We start from the raw sequence: 17,564 nt of genomic DNA on the forward strand, positions 1-17,564 counted from the left end.
TAGATATTCTAGGTTGTAGTTTTCAAGTTCTCTGGTTCTAAAGTATTTTCCATTTTTCATTTTTTTAATGCCTGTGAGTTCCAGTGAATATAGTTAGTGGATTATAGACCCCAGAAATAGTCCATAAAAAGGAGTGATGTAATTTCTTGGGTGGGGTCGATTGTCCAGTTGGTACATAATAGCCCCATAGTCTTCATATTGGTGTCATCACAAAATTTAAGAATGTCATCATTAAAGAGAAAATTTAAATTAATACTTATCCTTTCTCATAATTTTTTTTGTATTGTGTCAAAGTCTCTATAATTTAATGCAGATTTTTTTGTTTGCTTCATGAAGTGTCAAGAATGAATCTCAAAAACACTATGCTAAGTGAAAGGATCAAGATGTAAAATGCCACATATTGTATATTTGGTATGATTTCATTTATATAAAATGTTCTGAAAAGGAAAATATATATATACAGAGATAAAAAGTTTCCTAAGGCTGATAATAGGAATGGTAGTGAGTACAACTGGCACTTTTCCAAGTTTCATTAAAATGGTAGTGAGTACAACTGGCACAATATTTCTTTTAGGATGTTATAATTAATTTAAACTTGAATTGTCATATATTCTGTAAGTCCACTCATAATTAAGTATTGAATTACACACAACAATAAGCAATTTTAGCATATATAACTGATATCTCAAGCTATTAAAAATGCCAATTATATCATCAAAGTCTCATATGTATTATCATAAAAATTGATGTTTTGATAATATGTGAAGTATTTAATAAACTCCAATTCTTTCTCATTTTGGTAATGATTGTCTAATATTTCACAATTGCTAGGAGGTTCTAGCTAGAATAAAAATAAAAATAGTACTAATGCATAACTAATATAACAGGTTTTTATTAATAAAATGTTTATCATTGATATTGAAATAGGACCAAGGTCCCCTGTAATTCTGGTTCTTGCATAATATATCATGAAGCACTCTGGAATAACATATAGGCCAATGTCATAGGGATATCCCCATACTGGAAGGGTAGGTGTTGAATGCTGTGAAAAATCACAGGACATTATCAAAGTATACCTCTCAAGATCTTCAATTAAAAAATACAGCATTCCATGGTGATCAGTACAATGGAGAGAATCATCTGCAAGGAAGTAGTTAGCTGAAATAAATAGTGCTAACAGGGAAGGTTCTGGTCCCAAAGAGACTTTCACAAAATATTTGCAAGAGTTGAGAGAATGATCCAAAAGGCAAAGAGTATTACAGTCACTGGAAACAGGAAGCAGGGTAACCCTAAGGAAGAAGTGTGACCTTTGGTTGAAAATTTTAATGAAACTTGGAAGAGCAGCAGGGAGAGCATAGGCCTTAAGGATGGGTGAGGCAACGTCAGACCTTATTTCACTATAGGTTGCAGGTCCTTGTAAATAGGTTGATTTTATCCCAAGTGAGATGAAAAAACAAGAAAGGAACTGGGTGGACAAGTGAGATAATCTGACTTACTTTTTAAGAGAGTCTTTCCAGTGCTATATTGGAGTACTGTATTGAGAATCCTAAAGTTTATTAAAGCAATACAAGTGTGGAGCCAGGTGAACAACACTGCTAAATTTCTGATTGTAGAGAACACTGTTTGGGTTGTATTCTAGGTGGGCTGCAGCCCCTGGAGCATAAAGCCAGAGGCACTCTTTGGAAATGCTCATCACAGTAGCCATGTCAGATTGTTCTACAGTGGGATTTGTTGTGTATGTTAAGTTCTTAAGAATTACTTGCGTTGATTCATATAACACTATTTCATCTTTTAAAAGGACAATGTTATTCTTTCTCCATATGTGTGTGTCTGTGCATTTACGTACAACATGGCGTATATTACATTATACTAAAATGGTGGTTAATATAGTGACTTTTAGAGCATATTGAGTGGTTATGAATATTGGCTCTACTTCTGACTAGTTTTGTGATTTTAAGAAAACTCTGCATCTGTTTTTTTATCTTTTAAATGACATTAATGATAGAAAATTTTCCTGTTAGAAATTTTATGAAGATTGAATAACTTAACACAAATAAAACATTTAGAAATGCAATTGTTCAATTGGGCTAGATGCTGCTCTTGTTATCATTACTGCTGCTCTGTGATTGTTATTTATCTTTACCCTTGTGGAGAGAAGTTTATTCTCAATCTTTCACTATTATAAACACTGCCATAAACACTCTTTATGAGTATAATAAATATTTTATGCACTTTTGAACAAGATATTTCTCTTGTGTACGTATTTCTATATAGTTAGGTCTCAAGTCTATCTTCAATTTACTGGATATTGTAAAATTGTTCTTCAATATCTTTGTAATAATTTATACTACTGTCAGCAATTGTATGACTTAAGTTTAACCACAATATTATCATCAGTTGATACTGTCACACTTGGCACCATGAGGTAATATATCATCATTGCGTTAATTTTCATTTCCCTAAATAGTGGCTGGTTTAACACTTTTTCAAGTGTTTGTATCCCCTTTTTAGAAACTTCTCTATTTGCACTTAGCCTATTATATATTTTATTAATGGACAGTTTTTTTTATGTATTTAAATTTAGCATTTGAAAAATCATATTGGTTCATTTTGCCAACTCCTGCAAATTTTCTGTTTTGTCATTTAACTATGTTTACATTGTCACTCTGTAGAACAGATTTTTTTAGTTGTACTGATAAAATGTCACAATATGAGTTTCATCAAATTCATATCTTTGTAAGGACTATTGTATAATTTTATCTGATTTAATTTATATGGAAAGATAGTTTATATCCTGTTTATAGAACAGTCTACTTTTTCCCATTAATATAGAATATGATACTATCAAGTTCACACATGGCTCTGTTTCTGTTCCCCTAGTGTCTTCCTTTTATCTGGTCACATATTAGCTCATAGATTAGTGTGATAATTTCCATTTTTTTAACTTCTACTGTTTATGAATATGGTTTTGATCTAGTAGGCCCTTTCCACTTTTTTTCAGAATTAGCCCAGGTTTTCCAGGTGATATTTGCCTCATACTCTTCCTTATACATTTTTCCTCCCCCTCCTGTTATCACTAAGTTTTCTATTTCAGAATATCAGCTATCTTTGCTTTTTATATATCAGTTGTATATTTCAATCAAGAACCATGGTAGGGAAAAGATTACCTGGTTAAAAAGCAAAAACAAACAAACAAATAAAAAATACTTAAAGTATATTAGAGGTCTCACACATTTTTTAAAAGGCAGGTAGATGATGCTGAGAAATAATCATCATCAAAGGCATCTCCAAAAAGATAAGAAGTCTGAAGCTAGGAGCATGTGACAAGGCAGCTTGAAGAACAGACTGTGGAGAGCTGCCTCTGCCAGCCTCACCATGCCTGAGTGTGCTTCATCTCGTATTGTACTCGCTGTGCCACATGCTAAAAATCTGGACCCAACGAAGAACATGTTCTCAGCTAGTTGTTGACTTCATTCTTTCCCTTTGATCTTATAGAGGAAGCATCCAGGAACTTCTGCATCTTCTGCGACTTCTGTAGGAGTGTGGAGGACAAGGAAAAGCTCTCATGGAGCCCAGTTCAGATTTTCTTGTGGCACTTGACATCCATTTTGTCTTCTAAAACTTGAACATCCTATTCCTGTTTCTCTTATAGACTCAGAAATCCATTTTGCATCCTTGGAGGCACAACCTGGATTTAAGGATATTCTTATCCACCTTCTACATAAATTTTTAATAAATGTTTACTGAATATCCCCACTCAGCAACTTCTTCCATAGCCAGTATTTTCTTATAACTTATGACTTGCACTTATATGAACTTCTAGAACAGTCTACAAACTGAACTGTGTGATCAGAGTTCTTTATTAAAAATCTCTTTTCCATACAGCCTCCAAAATGACCTTTGAAGAATGCAAAACATATCATATCACTCTCAAATTTTGAGGATTCCTTTGTCTTTCGTTTGCACTTCAATGAAAGACATGATCTGGCCTGTATACCCTAAGTTTATTTTCTTCAGTTTTAGTCATTATCAATCCATTCAGGGAATGTGGTGAATATTTTCTGTTTAGGGTTTTTAACTCTTCCTCTTGCTTCTGCTTGGATTGTTCTGCCTCCTGATCTTTTTCTAGATGACTCTTTCGGGTCATTCAGGCTAACTTTTCAACATCATCCCTTTAGACAGAGCTGGACTCCCTAACAGTGCCCAACCTCTCACCCCAGTGTTTTTCATCACATTATCCTTCATGATTTAGTTCAATTGTTTATCATGACAGAAATTAATCTTATATTCCGTATTTTTATCCTGTGTATCTCTCACCCACTAGAGCTTGAATTACATAAGAGTAGAGACCTATGCTGTATCTTTTATGAGGCAAGTGTAAATATATAGAATAGTAGTTATTACTCTGAAAGAACTCAGTAAAGATACATGGAATAAATGAATGAATGAATATGTGGAACCTGGTTCCTGTGCATATTAAAGAAAACTCTCTTATTTGTTTATGCTGTCTAGTTGGCATAACTCTTATTAGCTGATATTTCTAGTAAAATTCACATTAGAACCCAGGAGAGGGGGGGAACCACAGAGAAGAAAGATCTTATTTCTCATTACTTCCTCTTTCTACCCTCATTCTACTTTGTTCCAAGTGACAAGAAATTTCTGGCAATTATAAGTGTGTTTCTATTTACCTTCTTTTCTCACCAAGTATTCCATTATCTCTAAGGTGGGAGACTTGTCAGTCTATGTCAGGATATTATTTTTCTGTCTTAACTGCTAATTTTTCCAAATTTCACAGAATGCAGTTTTGTTCTTGTTTATTTGGCGGTGTCACAGTTCACCCTACCCCTTTTTTGTGCAACAATTAGGAGAGAAAATCTAATCTGTTACATTCTACCATCTGGTGATAGAAACTCAATGTTTTTTTCTAATTTTAAATATTATAAAATTGAAGACATTTTACTATATTTGTCTAAGACTGTGAACATGTGTGTTCACACAGATGGAAATAACCCTGACAACATAACCTAAAATAATAATTTTATTAATAATATAGTTATCTATTATTTCAATTTTATTTAAAATAATACATGAGTTTTAATTTTAAATTAATTATAAATAATGACTAGAAATACATACATTATTTAAATACATACAATGTTAAAATATACTTAATTTACTTCAAACCTTTGTAGAAAAAATATCCAATTGTAATATGTTCATTTAATTACTTATGCATGTAGGAGTTTCAAAAATGATTCAATACAAGTAATATTTTTTAAATCTAGGGTTAATGTTATGATAATAAATTCTTACTCTGATTACTTGGGGAAAGTTATTATTTTGAACATTTATATAGTAGATTTAAGATGTAAATTAGCTCTAATTGTGCCTTTAAAAGGCATTCTATATAAACATATTGTGTATTAAAGGTCATGTTTCTTGAAGAGACATTATTTATAATATTCCAGAAAGAACAAGATTTGCCAATCATATTCCAGGCACTATAATAGGAAAATGAATGAGATACACTGAAAGAGTTTAAGCACATGTGGGCATGAAAAGAAGCACAGTAGCAACGTATTCCATTAATAACTGCTTTGTGGAGAAGATAAAATTAGCAATGGCTATCTATGGATAGAGACTGATTGGAATGATATAATTGAGTTATAGGGAATACTGCAAATGAAAAACTGTTTAAATACCCCACTAAGTAGGGGTCATGCTCTTGTAAATATATAACAATTAAAATTGCAAATTAGAAATAGAAATTGAAAGTAAATGGGCAGGAAATGAATTAAAGAATAGAAAAATTTTCAGACACATAAAAGAGTAAAAAGGAACATGAATATGTTTGTAAATGTAGAAAAATTAAATTATGCTACATTATATATTAGATAATTTATAAGAAAAAGAAAGCAATTTTATCAAAAGTTTCAAGAAAAGGAAAAATCTAACGCTAAAAAATGTAAATTTGATGCTCTGGTTTTGAAATCTTGCTTTGTGAGATTTGTGCACCTAATTTTCTTCAATTTATTTTTTGGATTCATTGGTAAATCAGTACAAAATAATAATAAGAATGACACATTTTAAATGACTTTTTGTATCATAAAAAGTCTTCAATAAACTAATTGTGAAAGTTACACAATCAAAATAAAAATCAACAACCAGATAATGAATACATCTGTTATAGATTTCTTAACCCCTTTAACTGTCCTTCTCATCACTAATCTTTTTCCCCATTTTAGTCAGGTAGTTGTCTGCTTTATGCCATTAAAGATTCGTCTGTATTTTGTAAAATTTTACACAATAGAATTATGTATTTTAAAATTTTTAAAAATCTGATTTTTTAAATTCAATATAACTAATTTAAATTCATATTGTTAAAGGTAATTGCATGAGTATAGATTTCTTCTTTCTTTCTTTCTTTCTTTCTTTCTTTCTTTCTTTCTTTCTTTCTTTCTTTCTTTCAATCACTATGCTATCTTAACCCAATATTGAGGACACAGCTAGAAGTTGGTCAGTTCTCCTCCTTAAGCAGAGAAGTTCACACTTTCACTTTTTTTCTGGAGCCTTCCTACAGGACTCACTATAAATATGATTACTCAACCCAGCAGACAGATATCAGGTAATGAGAGATCAACCCCTGGGTGCTGAAAGTGGACTTTATTCAAACTAGCCAATCCAGGGAAAGCATAGAAAGTCTAATTCCATGATGCTGGCCATACACAATCTGTCCCCTAGGCCACCAACTTGCTTGTGTGTGGCCCTGCCTGGCAGCCTTCTTTCCTTTACAACTATAAATAAAAAAGAGTAGGATGGCATTAAACCAAAAAGCTTCTTTACAGCAAAGGAAACAATCAAGAACATGAACAGAGAGCATACAGAATGGGAGAAACTCTTCTCCACTGGCACTCCAGACATTAATCTCCAAGATATACAAAGAACTCAAAAAAACTTAACACTAAACCAACAAATAACCCAGTCAATAAACTGGCAGAGAAACTGAACAGGCACTTCACCGAAGAAGAAATACAAATGGTGAACAAATAGATTAAAAAAAGTTCAACATCTCTAGCAATTAGAGAAATGCAAATTAAAACTACACTAAGATTCCATCTCGCTCCAGTTAGAATGGCAATTATCAAGAATACAAATAACAGTAAATGTTGGCAAGGATGTGGAGAAAAGGTTTACTCATACAATTAAGAAGAATCAATCAAACATATGGTTCCTATGCTCATATATGAATACATACAATGCTTATGGGACTGTAAATTGGTGCAACCATCATGAAAAGCAGTATGAAGATCCCTTAGAAAACTTCGAATGGAACCACCAAAAATTGACCCAGTTATTCCACTCCTCATCATAGGACTTAAAATCCACACTAAAAGAGATTCAGTCACATCAATGTTTATTGCAGCTCAGTTCACAACATCCAAACTATGGAATCAACCTAGTTGCCCTTCACAGATAAATAGTTTTTTTTTTTTTTAAATGTGGTATATATTGGGCTGGGAATGTTGCTCAAGGGGTAACATGCTCACCTGGCATGCATGGAGCACTGGTTCGATCCTCAGCATCACATAAAAATAAAATAAAGATGTTGTGTCTACCAAAAACTGAAAAATAAATATTAAAAAATTCTCTCTCTCTCTCTCTCCCTCCTTCCCTCCCTCCCTCTCTCCTCTCTCTCTCTTTTTAAAAAAATATGGTATATATACACAATGGAATATTATTCATCCATAAAAAATAATAAAATTATGGTATTTACCAGGATGGAACTGAAAGCTATCATGCTAATTGAAATAAGCCAATCCCAAAATCCAAACGCTAAATGTCCTTTCTAGTATGTGGCTGCTAACACATAACAAGAGAGGGTAGTAAAACATGGAAGTTCATTGGATTAGACAAAGGGTAATGATGGGAAGGGAGGGTGGGATGGGAATAATAAAGAAAGTAGAATCAATCAAACATAACATTCCTATGCTCATACATGAATACATGTCAGTGTAACTCCACATCTTGTACAACCACAAGAATGGGATCCAAATTGTAATGGGTTGTACTCCATGTATGTACAATATGTCAAAATACACCCTAGTGTCATGTACATCTATAAACAACAAATAGAAATCAATCATAAACAAGTAAAAAAAAAATTCTGCCTTTCATCTATCCAAGTATCAGTGAATTGTGTCTCACCACCAAAATAATCTTTAAATTTTAGGAAACAATCCTTGTTCATTTCTCTTTATTGATTAGAACAATTCTATCATATGAATATAACACAATTTTTCACTGTGTTCACTTCTGATAGCATTTCTAGTTTTCTTTTCTTCACTTTGGGCAATTAAAAGTAAATGCAATAACCATTGATTCAAGATGATGAATTAGAGGAAAGCTGAATTTTAGTTGCTTGGGGGCTTGGGATTCAAGCAGCAGGAGTTCTGCAACTCAGAAAGGTGGGTAAAAGAGATATTTCACTAAAATTCAACATAGGACAGTCAGAGTGTCATAGAGATTCAGAAATGTTAGCACATTATACAAAGAGGAAAGAGTACATTGGAGCCAAGCTGCTTGCAGCAGTGGAGGGTGGTGACCCTGATTCATTGCAGAGGAAGAGATAACACAGAAAGAAACAGATTTGGTACAGAAAAATCTTAGATCAGAAACTAGGTCTGGACTTAGCTAATCCATAGGCAACTGCCAGGCTCTAGGGGTGTGTTGATGGAATCTCTCCAGAGCAGATGCCACCTAACAAAGTCCCTGAGGTCTGATTAAACTTAAGCCCCACCCACTGGAACTCCACTCATAGAAAACTGTAACAACCCTACCAGATTGGGAGTGCACCAATCTGGTCTGGGTGGATAAAACTCCAAATGAGAGTACTTCCCATTCCATCATGCCTCATACTGATGAGAATAGAAGCTGAGACTTATTTCAACCAGTTGCAGTCTTAGGCCACTCTAATTAGTGCCTCAGAGATCAACACAAAAAGAGGAAGGCATTAACAAACCCAGCCTTTATGCCTGTATGTGCTCTCTCCTTCTCTCTCTCTCTCTCTCTCTCATTCATTCACTCAGTACAAAGTCCAAGAATTGAACAGAGAGACAGTTGGCCATAGACCATGCCCATCCATTCTCAGAAACTCCTTTGACCTCTTCAGTGGAGATTATTCTTTAATTTTTCATTAAGAATCTTTTTGCCCCTTTGTTTTCTTTTATTCTGAGCGTGTGTGTGTGTGTGTGTGTGTGTGTGTGTGTGTGTGTTCTTTATGTGCTAATTGTTCTGGGATATATATATATATATATATATATATATATATATATATATATATACACACATACATATACACATTTCTTCCTCACTCTCATTTTTAGCATTTTTAAGTAGTTATTTTTTTCTTGCTGTGTCATTTTGTAACAGTGGTCTACTTTATGCTTTGAAAATAGCCCTTGCTGCTTTGACACTGCAACTTATTTTTAAAATGAACATTTTTCTTTCTCTCTCTCCCTGCTCCTCCCTAAATCTATCCCCTTCCCTAATCTCAAGGAAAACCAAATTACCTTTCTTCCCCATTTTAGGCAGATTTATCTGTCCTTAACTACACTCGTACCATAGGAATGGAGTAATCCAGACTTTGGGGATGGTACCAGAAAATCTCAGAAATGACTGTATCTCAAATTAACAAGTAAATTGCAACTCCAACAGAGAAAACAGCCTTGAATCATCTCTTTAAAGGCCCCCTGTTTCTGCTGATGGGCAGAATCACAGCCTCTGGGACAAGAGTCCTCTGTGTTTCTCCTTTGCTTAAAATAGCAATGAAATTTATTTTTCTTGACTTTCAAAACTGTGTCCTCATTATGGGATTGGCATCTGGGACAAAGATCAAGATTTTGGTAACACTTCCACAAATTCCATAAAGCTCCAAAAGCTTCTGAACCACATGATTATGTCAGTCACAGTAAGACTCCCGATTCTGGGCACCAATTTCTGGCCATCCTTTTCATAAAGATGTGATAACAACAAGTTTAGAGGATGAAGAGTGTATTTGTCACTCATGATTTCAGATGTCCTTGTCCACAGAGAGCTGACTCCATTGCTCAGGGTTGGAGGGGGAAAGAACATCATGGCAGAAGAGTGTGGTGGAGGAAAACAGATGGGAACATGATACCCAGAAGGAGAGAGAGAAAGAGAGAAAGAGAGAGAGAGAGAGAGAGAGAGAGAGAGAGAGAGAGAGAGAGAGAGAGAGAGAGAGAGAGACACCGCTCCATTCAAAAAGGGAAAAATATAAGCCCCAAAGGCATTTGCCCAGTGAACTACTTTCTTCAGCAACAATCTACATACCTACATGTACCACCCAGTTAATTTCTATCAGGGGATTAATGCATCAATTAGGTTAAGGATCCCCTAACCCAATCATGTGATCATGTAACCTCTAAACTTTCTTGCCTTGTCTCACACATGAGCTTTTGAGGGACACCTCATACCTAAACCATAACACTCCTACTATACAATTCAGCAAAAAAAGCTTCTTGGTATTTACTCAAGAGTTTTGAAGAGTTATATCTACACAAAAGCTGTACGTGAATTGTTATAACAGCATTTTCCATAAATGTCAAAACTTAGAAACAATCAAGATATCCTTCAGTAGGTGAATGGATAAACAAACTGTGTTACGTCTGGACAATGGAACATTCATCAGTGTTGAAAACAAAGAATCTGGAACCCAGCACTATGATGCATGCCTATAATTCCAGTGGATTGGGAGGCTGAGGCAGGAGGATCCTGAGTTCAAAGCCAGCCTCAGAAACTTAGTGAAGTCCTGAAAAATTCAGTGACACTCTGTCTCTAAATAAAACATATTTTTAAAAAGGACTGAGAATGTGACTCAGTAGTTAAGCACTCCTGTTTCAATCTGCAGTAGAAAATAATAATAAGAAGAAGAAGAAGGAGGAGGAGGAGGAGGAGGAGGAGGAGGAGGAGGAGGAGCAGGAGGAGGAGGAGGAGGAGGAGGAGGAGGAGGAGGAGGAGGAAAAGAAAAAGAAGGTGGCAAGCCATAAAAAGACTTGGGGTTCAATACATAATGCTAAGTGAAAGAAGCCAAATTGAAAGGATAAATGCTATAGGATTTTAGTTCTGTGAAGTCACTAAAATGATCAATTGTTGCTATGGAAAATGTAGGCCAAGTGCAGGGGATTTTTAGCACAGTGAATATATCCTGCATGCCACTGTAAAGATATATACATGTCCTCAGACATTTGTAAAAGTTTTCAACATCAAGAGTGAACTCTAATGTCAACTATGTACTTCAGGTGACAATGATATATTGATGTAGGTACAATTGTAACAAATGCTGCACTCCGGGAAGGGATGTTGATAATGAAGTGGAGGTTTTTCATGTGTTAGAGCAGGGACATGTGGAATACTTTTTACTTTACTTTGCTTTTAAAAGTTTGATAGTTTTCTGGTCTAACATAAGATTATTTTTTCTGAATATTTAGTTTGATTTGATGGTAATGTGTAGTCAACCACAGTTTTGTACATTCTCCTATAAGTGAGCATTAGGTAAAATTTTAAAATTCTATTTTTCAGATATTTTATATCCCATTGATCTTTCTCCTCATTTATTAAGAGATATGTGAAAAAATTTCCCAACCTGTACTATAGAAGTAGGACAGTTTACATGATATGGTATCTCTTGTGTTTTGACTTAAAATCTACTATTTTATTATCAATACTATTTTACAACTTTTTTGGGGGTAGTATTTGCATAGTTTGAAAATTACTATCCTTAGAATTTAAGCTTTATCAAACATTTATTTTTAAGTTAGGCTTATGTAACCTCAATATAACATAATAGATTTATTGTTTATTATTTACATCCAAATACTTTCATTTTTAGCATTCTTATATTTAAGTTTCATATGAATATATTTTGGTTTTAAATATATTATATTACAATTTTCTTATTGTCCAGTACTCTCTTGTCTTTTTCCTATTCTATTTTAATTAATATCATTTAATTTCATCTATCATTTATCATTTTATTAGATTTATAGTTGCATATGCCTTTATTCTTTTCATGGGGTTACCACAGAGATTACAACGTGCATCTTTGACTCAGCAAAGTAAATTTTCTTTTTTGTTAATGTTCCCAATCAAATAAGAAATTTATATTAAATGTAGTTATCTCTAGTAAGGAATAATCAGATATTTTTAAAAATATTTAAAATATATGAGTTTTTCCTGTTTATTACTTACAACATCAATGATTGTTCAATCTACTGATGTATTTCATCTTGGCTACTCATTAATATTATGAATTTAGGTATGTGGGTGTTTGTCTTTTGTTATACAAATTAAATTTGAGATTTAAATTTTTTTCAATCACTTTAATCCACTACTAATTTTTCTTATGCTACCACTGTTTCTAATGAGGTCAGAACAAACATCCATTTTGGAACTTTTGAAAGTATTCTTTTCTGTACTCTTTTTTCTCCAAATTCCAGGATTTTACTATGTATATAGGCAAGGTGTACATACCAGGCTTCTTGAATTTCTCAAATATGAGTTGATATATTCTGTCACTTAAAAAAAATACTAGTTTTTATTTCAAGGTTAATTCTGTAGGTTTCCTCTCTTTTGTGAAATTCAATTACATATTTGATAGAATTTAACATTGTATATCTAAAAACTATTTTATACTCCTTATTTTCATTATCTTACCTATGTATACTTCATTCTTGATACTTTGTTCCTGACACACTTTTTAGTTTTCTTAACCTGTCTTGGTAAGCTGTTGCCACTATATTGAATATTTAATTTCACTTATCTTACTTTATATTTTTTTGGACTTTTCCATTCTATTCTGACTTTTTAATGATTATATTTTATTCTCTCATACATATTAAGAATACCTGTTGTACCTGTTTTAATTTAGTGTCTGCAAACTCCATTTTCTGGACCCATGTCAGTGTATTTTTAACAATTTTAATTCATATTACCTTTTTTCATATAAGCTCCATGATTATGATTTATATTAAGTGATGTTATTATAAATATAAAATTATTTTTACTTACAATAAAATTTGAAAAGTGAAATGACAAAAGACAGGTTCAGTCTCTGTAAAGTATTATCTATATTTGGTTCACTCCAATGTGACCTTGGGATTTACTTATCCCAACCAAAATATAGTTAACTTATCAATATTTTGCCTTCTCCGTCTCTGAATACAGCTTTGTTTTTGTTCTTGTGAGGCTTCAAAAGAACTGCTCAGTTTTTCAGTTTCTCACTTACATTTTTCTAAGTTTTGAAGTACTTCTAGAGAAAGATGTGCATTAGATCTTCTCCTTCCTCTCTGGATTTTCTTCTTCCCTGGCATGTTAGTTTTTCATGACTCTGATCAAAATATCCAACAATGACAACTAAGAAGAGGAAAAGTTTGTTTTGGTTCATGGTTCTGAATGCTCAGTCCATAATGGGACAACTTCATTGCAGAACACCACGGTAGAAGAGCATGGTAGAGAAAAAATGCTTACCTCACAGCAGCCAGAAAGACGGGGAAAGGGGCCCACGGGAAAGATAACCCCTTCTCAGCTACACACACAGTGACTCACCTCCTCCAGCCATGCTCCCCTTGCCTATAGTTACCACCTAGGCAGTCCATTCAAACTAGGTTGGACCAATTGGTTACAGCCCTTATAATCTAACATTTTTAACTCTGAATATTTCTTTGTTAACATAGGAAATTTGGGGGTAGGCTTTGTATTCAAACCATAATATTCTGCCCTTGGCCCTCAAAAGATCATGTCAGTCTTACAATGAAAAATGCATTTAGTGCATCTCCAAGAGTCCCATAGCCTTAACAGTTCCATCATTGCCCAAAAGACCAAGTTCAAAGACTCCTTTGAGATTCAAGGCAAATTTTGTCTCTAAGTTCCTATAAAGATCAAAAGCAAGTTATATATATCCAATGTAGTATGGCAGGGAATAAACATTCAAATTCTACAAAGAAGGAATAGGAGCATAGAAAGGAGGGATGGGGCCAAAGCAAGACCTAAGCCCATAAGAGAAAACATTTATTGTAACTTCACCTCTGTCAACTGTGGCACATGGTGAGGAGATGTAATTTCCAAAGGGCTTAAGCAGCCCCATTCTTTTAGGGTTACTGTTACAGTGCACATGGACCCTCATTTAGCCTGGATCTTTGCAGTTAGCAGCTTTTGTTGACAAACAGACCTTGTTACTGTCATCTCTTAATTCCAGGGCCCTGCATTCCAGCTTCAGCTTCACCTTCACAGCTTTATACATTGCCTTCTCAGGGGCAGCCCATGGGAATTTCAACTTTGTCTAGTTTCCCAGGACTATTTGAAGCCTCCATGACACCCTAAGTTTAGCCTTCTATATTCCTGCAGAACAGCACTATGTTGATGATGCCAAGGTCTTCCACCAGTAATATAGAAACTGACTCCTGAAATCACAGCTGCAGTGGCCTCTGAGTGCCTGGGTTGCTGACTATGGTGAAACAATTTTCTAGGCCCCCTGTGCAAGCAAGGAACCCCCATGAGCGCTTCTCAAAATAATTTTCCCTTCTACCTCCTTGGGCCTGCAGTAGGTATGGCCTTGCAACTTTGTCAAATGCCCTAAAGTCATCTTTCCTATTATCTTTGTGCAATGCACTTATCTTCTCTTTAGAGGCCACGATCTCTTTAGCAAGTGCAGCTTCCTTGGTCTCAGTTTTGCATAAACTTTTCTGGTCAAACTGCAAATCTTTAAAATCTTTTATATTCCTGATTCTCACAGGAAACATAAATAAATCTTTCAGCAATATCCATGACACTGACTGAATGGTATTCTGCCTTGAAATTTCCTTCACCATATTAATTAGTCCATTTCTTTTAACTTTATCCCCACACAGTCTCAGGACACAGGCAAAATATACAAAAGTGCTTTTCCAGAATATAGCAGAGACAGCCTGTAGTCCAATTTCCAATAAAACATTCATTTGTTTCTGAAATAACATGAACACATCCCTTATTTCTGTTGGCATTCTAGTCTTCTAAGATCCCATCAGGATCATTTTCTAGGATGTTTACAAAATTCTATGTCTTCTCTAGTCTGCATCTTCAAACTTTTCTAAACTCTTCCTGCAAACCATTTCCAAAGGCTTGTGAACACATAGGTTAATCATAGCAACAATCTCACTTCTAGGTACCAATTTCTGTTAGTCAGCTGTTTGTTGCTGTGACCAAAATACATGAAAAGAACAACTTAAAGAAAGAAATTTTTACTTTGGCTTATAGTTCCAGAGGTTCAATTAATGATGGACCAACTCCATTGCTCTGGGCCCAAGGTGAGACAAACATCATGGCAGAAAGTAATGGCAGAGGAAAGCTACTCACCTCTTAGCAGCCAGGAAGCAGAGAGAAAGGAAAAAAGTGGCCACAGGAAAGATGAAACCTTCCAGAGAACACCTGCAGTTGATTCTGCTAGTTATCAGTGATGAGTCCTGCTTCCCCACATGTTCAAGTTTGAACATTAGAGAAGCAAGCTGAGGCAAGCATATAAAGCAGGGTTTATTTAAAAAGAGGTAACATAGACTTCTCCTGGGAGAGAGAAGGGGGCCATAGCTGATATCCTGATATACCCTGAAGCCAGGTGTTCTACCTGTTGGGAAACGTATAAACAGCTGTATCCCAGAGAAAAACCCCAACATGGCACCTAAGGACCTCTTCTTTCTCCCTTCCTCTTTTCTGCAGTGGCGCGAAAAGTTCCGCCCATGTGAACTCTCCCACTGGCACCAATTTCAAATCTCGCTGGCGGGGAATCTTAGCCCCAATAAGAACTAATTCCTGGGCTCCAGAGCTGATATCTGGAAGAACTTGCCAATAAACGGGTGGCCTGCCATTTATCTAAGCCCTACCATCTCCCCCTTAGTTCTATATAAGCACACAGCTTTTCGCAATAAAATTGGAATTCTCCCAGCGAAGTGTCTTTGCGTGGGGAATTCTTTCACTACCCTTTTTATATGTCCTAGGCTTCCTTTGTTCTCCTGCCCTCTTCCCCTTATCTTTCTCTCTCCTGCCTACATGACTAGGCCCAGAAAGGCTTAGTGGGATGGCCAAAAGTTGGGAAAAAGGTGAGCTGAAGTGGAAGGGCAGGATGGTGCAACCCAGGACACATTTAACAACCTTATAGCTCCCTGTAGGAAGGGGCAATTCCTACCACAGGTTAACTTTGCAACAGGTTGGAGCAGGGGCAGGTTCTTGATAAGGGTGGAAGAAGGACTCTGAAGGAAATAACATTTCAATCCCTCAGGGGAAAGTCTCCAACTTCCCATTTACCAATCTATATTGACTGCCTATCTAATTATGGCTTCACAGGGAACTGCTTTTCTAACCACATCCCACCTACCTACTGTCACTACCCAGTGAGGTCATTCAAATTAGCAGGGACTGATTAGTTTACAGCTCTCATTTTATATATATATACACACACACACATATATATACACACACATTTATATATATATATACACACACACACATTTATATATATATACACACACACACATACATACATACCCACACATACCCACACGTATATATAATATTATGATTACATAGTATATATAATTATTATACATAATATTTTATATATTTTTTTAACCTCTGAGCATTCCTGCATAGGAGCTCTTTGAGGATGCCTTATATTCAAAAAATAACACCTGGTTCTTATCAGAGTAATCTTTATTTCCTTATTTCTTTTCAAATGTTTTGAATCAGACTTAAAATACTTTCCAAGCTTTTCTCATTATTTTTTGCAAAGATATGGTTTCAAACTTTTGAATCCACCATTATAAGAATTTTTCTACTACTCTTTAAATATTTCTTTAATTTAAAATATCAAATCTTTATTTTCAGGTTGAAAAGCATATGCTGTGTACTATGCAAGAGTTACCGCAGTGAAAAGAAAGACAGGTCATAGGAAAAGAAGTATATGCAAAGACAATTTAGTGAGCATATTGATGTAGAAATATTTTGGTCATAACTGTGGACATGGTGGAATCATATTAATTGGGATATGAAAAGTGGTTATGTGATCACTAACAGAAAAGAAAATTGAAGAAACTTTCATATCTTTTGTAAATTATAAGCAAAGCAAATTCACTATTGGGCAAGGACAAAACATTGAGTTCTTAATAATTGAAACTTTAAAATAGGTTCAATTATTACAGTGTTTTTTTAATCATACCTGATATTTTTATTGGGATATCAGGTCAAATGAATATTCCTGACAAATCAATGCAACTGTGTTAATTCATATTTTATTAATTATGACAAAGCAATGATCAAAGATAAATGAGACAAGGCATTTATACTCAATTAATTGAAAAGATTTTATTATAAATATAATAAGACATATTGAATTGTACTTAGAAGTATGGCACTTTAAATTACCATCTGCTCTTTTCCCTTTTTGTGTTTGCCAGATGTATTTATTAACCCAGTGAAGAAATATTTATTGTCCACATAATATGTTCTGGGATTTTTTTTTT

This window comes from Urocitellus parryii, chromosome 2, assembly GCF_045843805.1.
Source record: "Urocitellus parryii isolate mUroPar1 chromosome 2, mUroPar1.hap1, whole genome shotgun sequence".
Taxonomy (NCBI): Eukaryota; Metazoa; Chordata; class Mammalia; order Rodentia; family Sciuridae; genus Urocitellus; species Urocitellus parryii.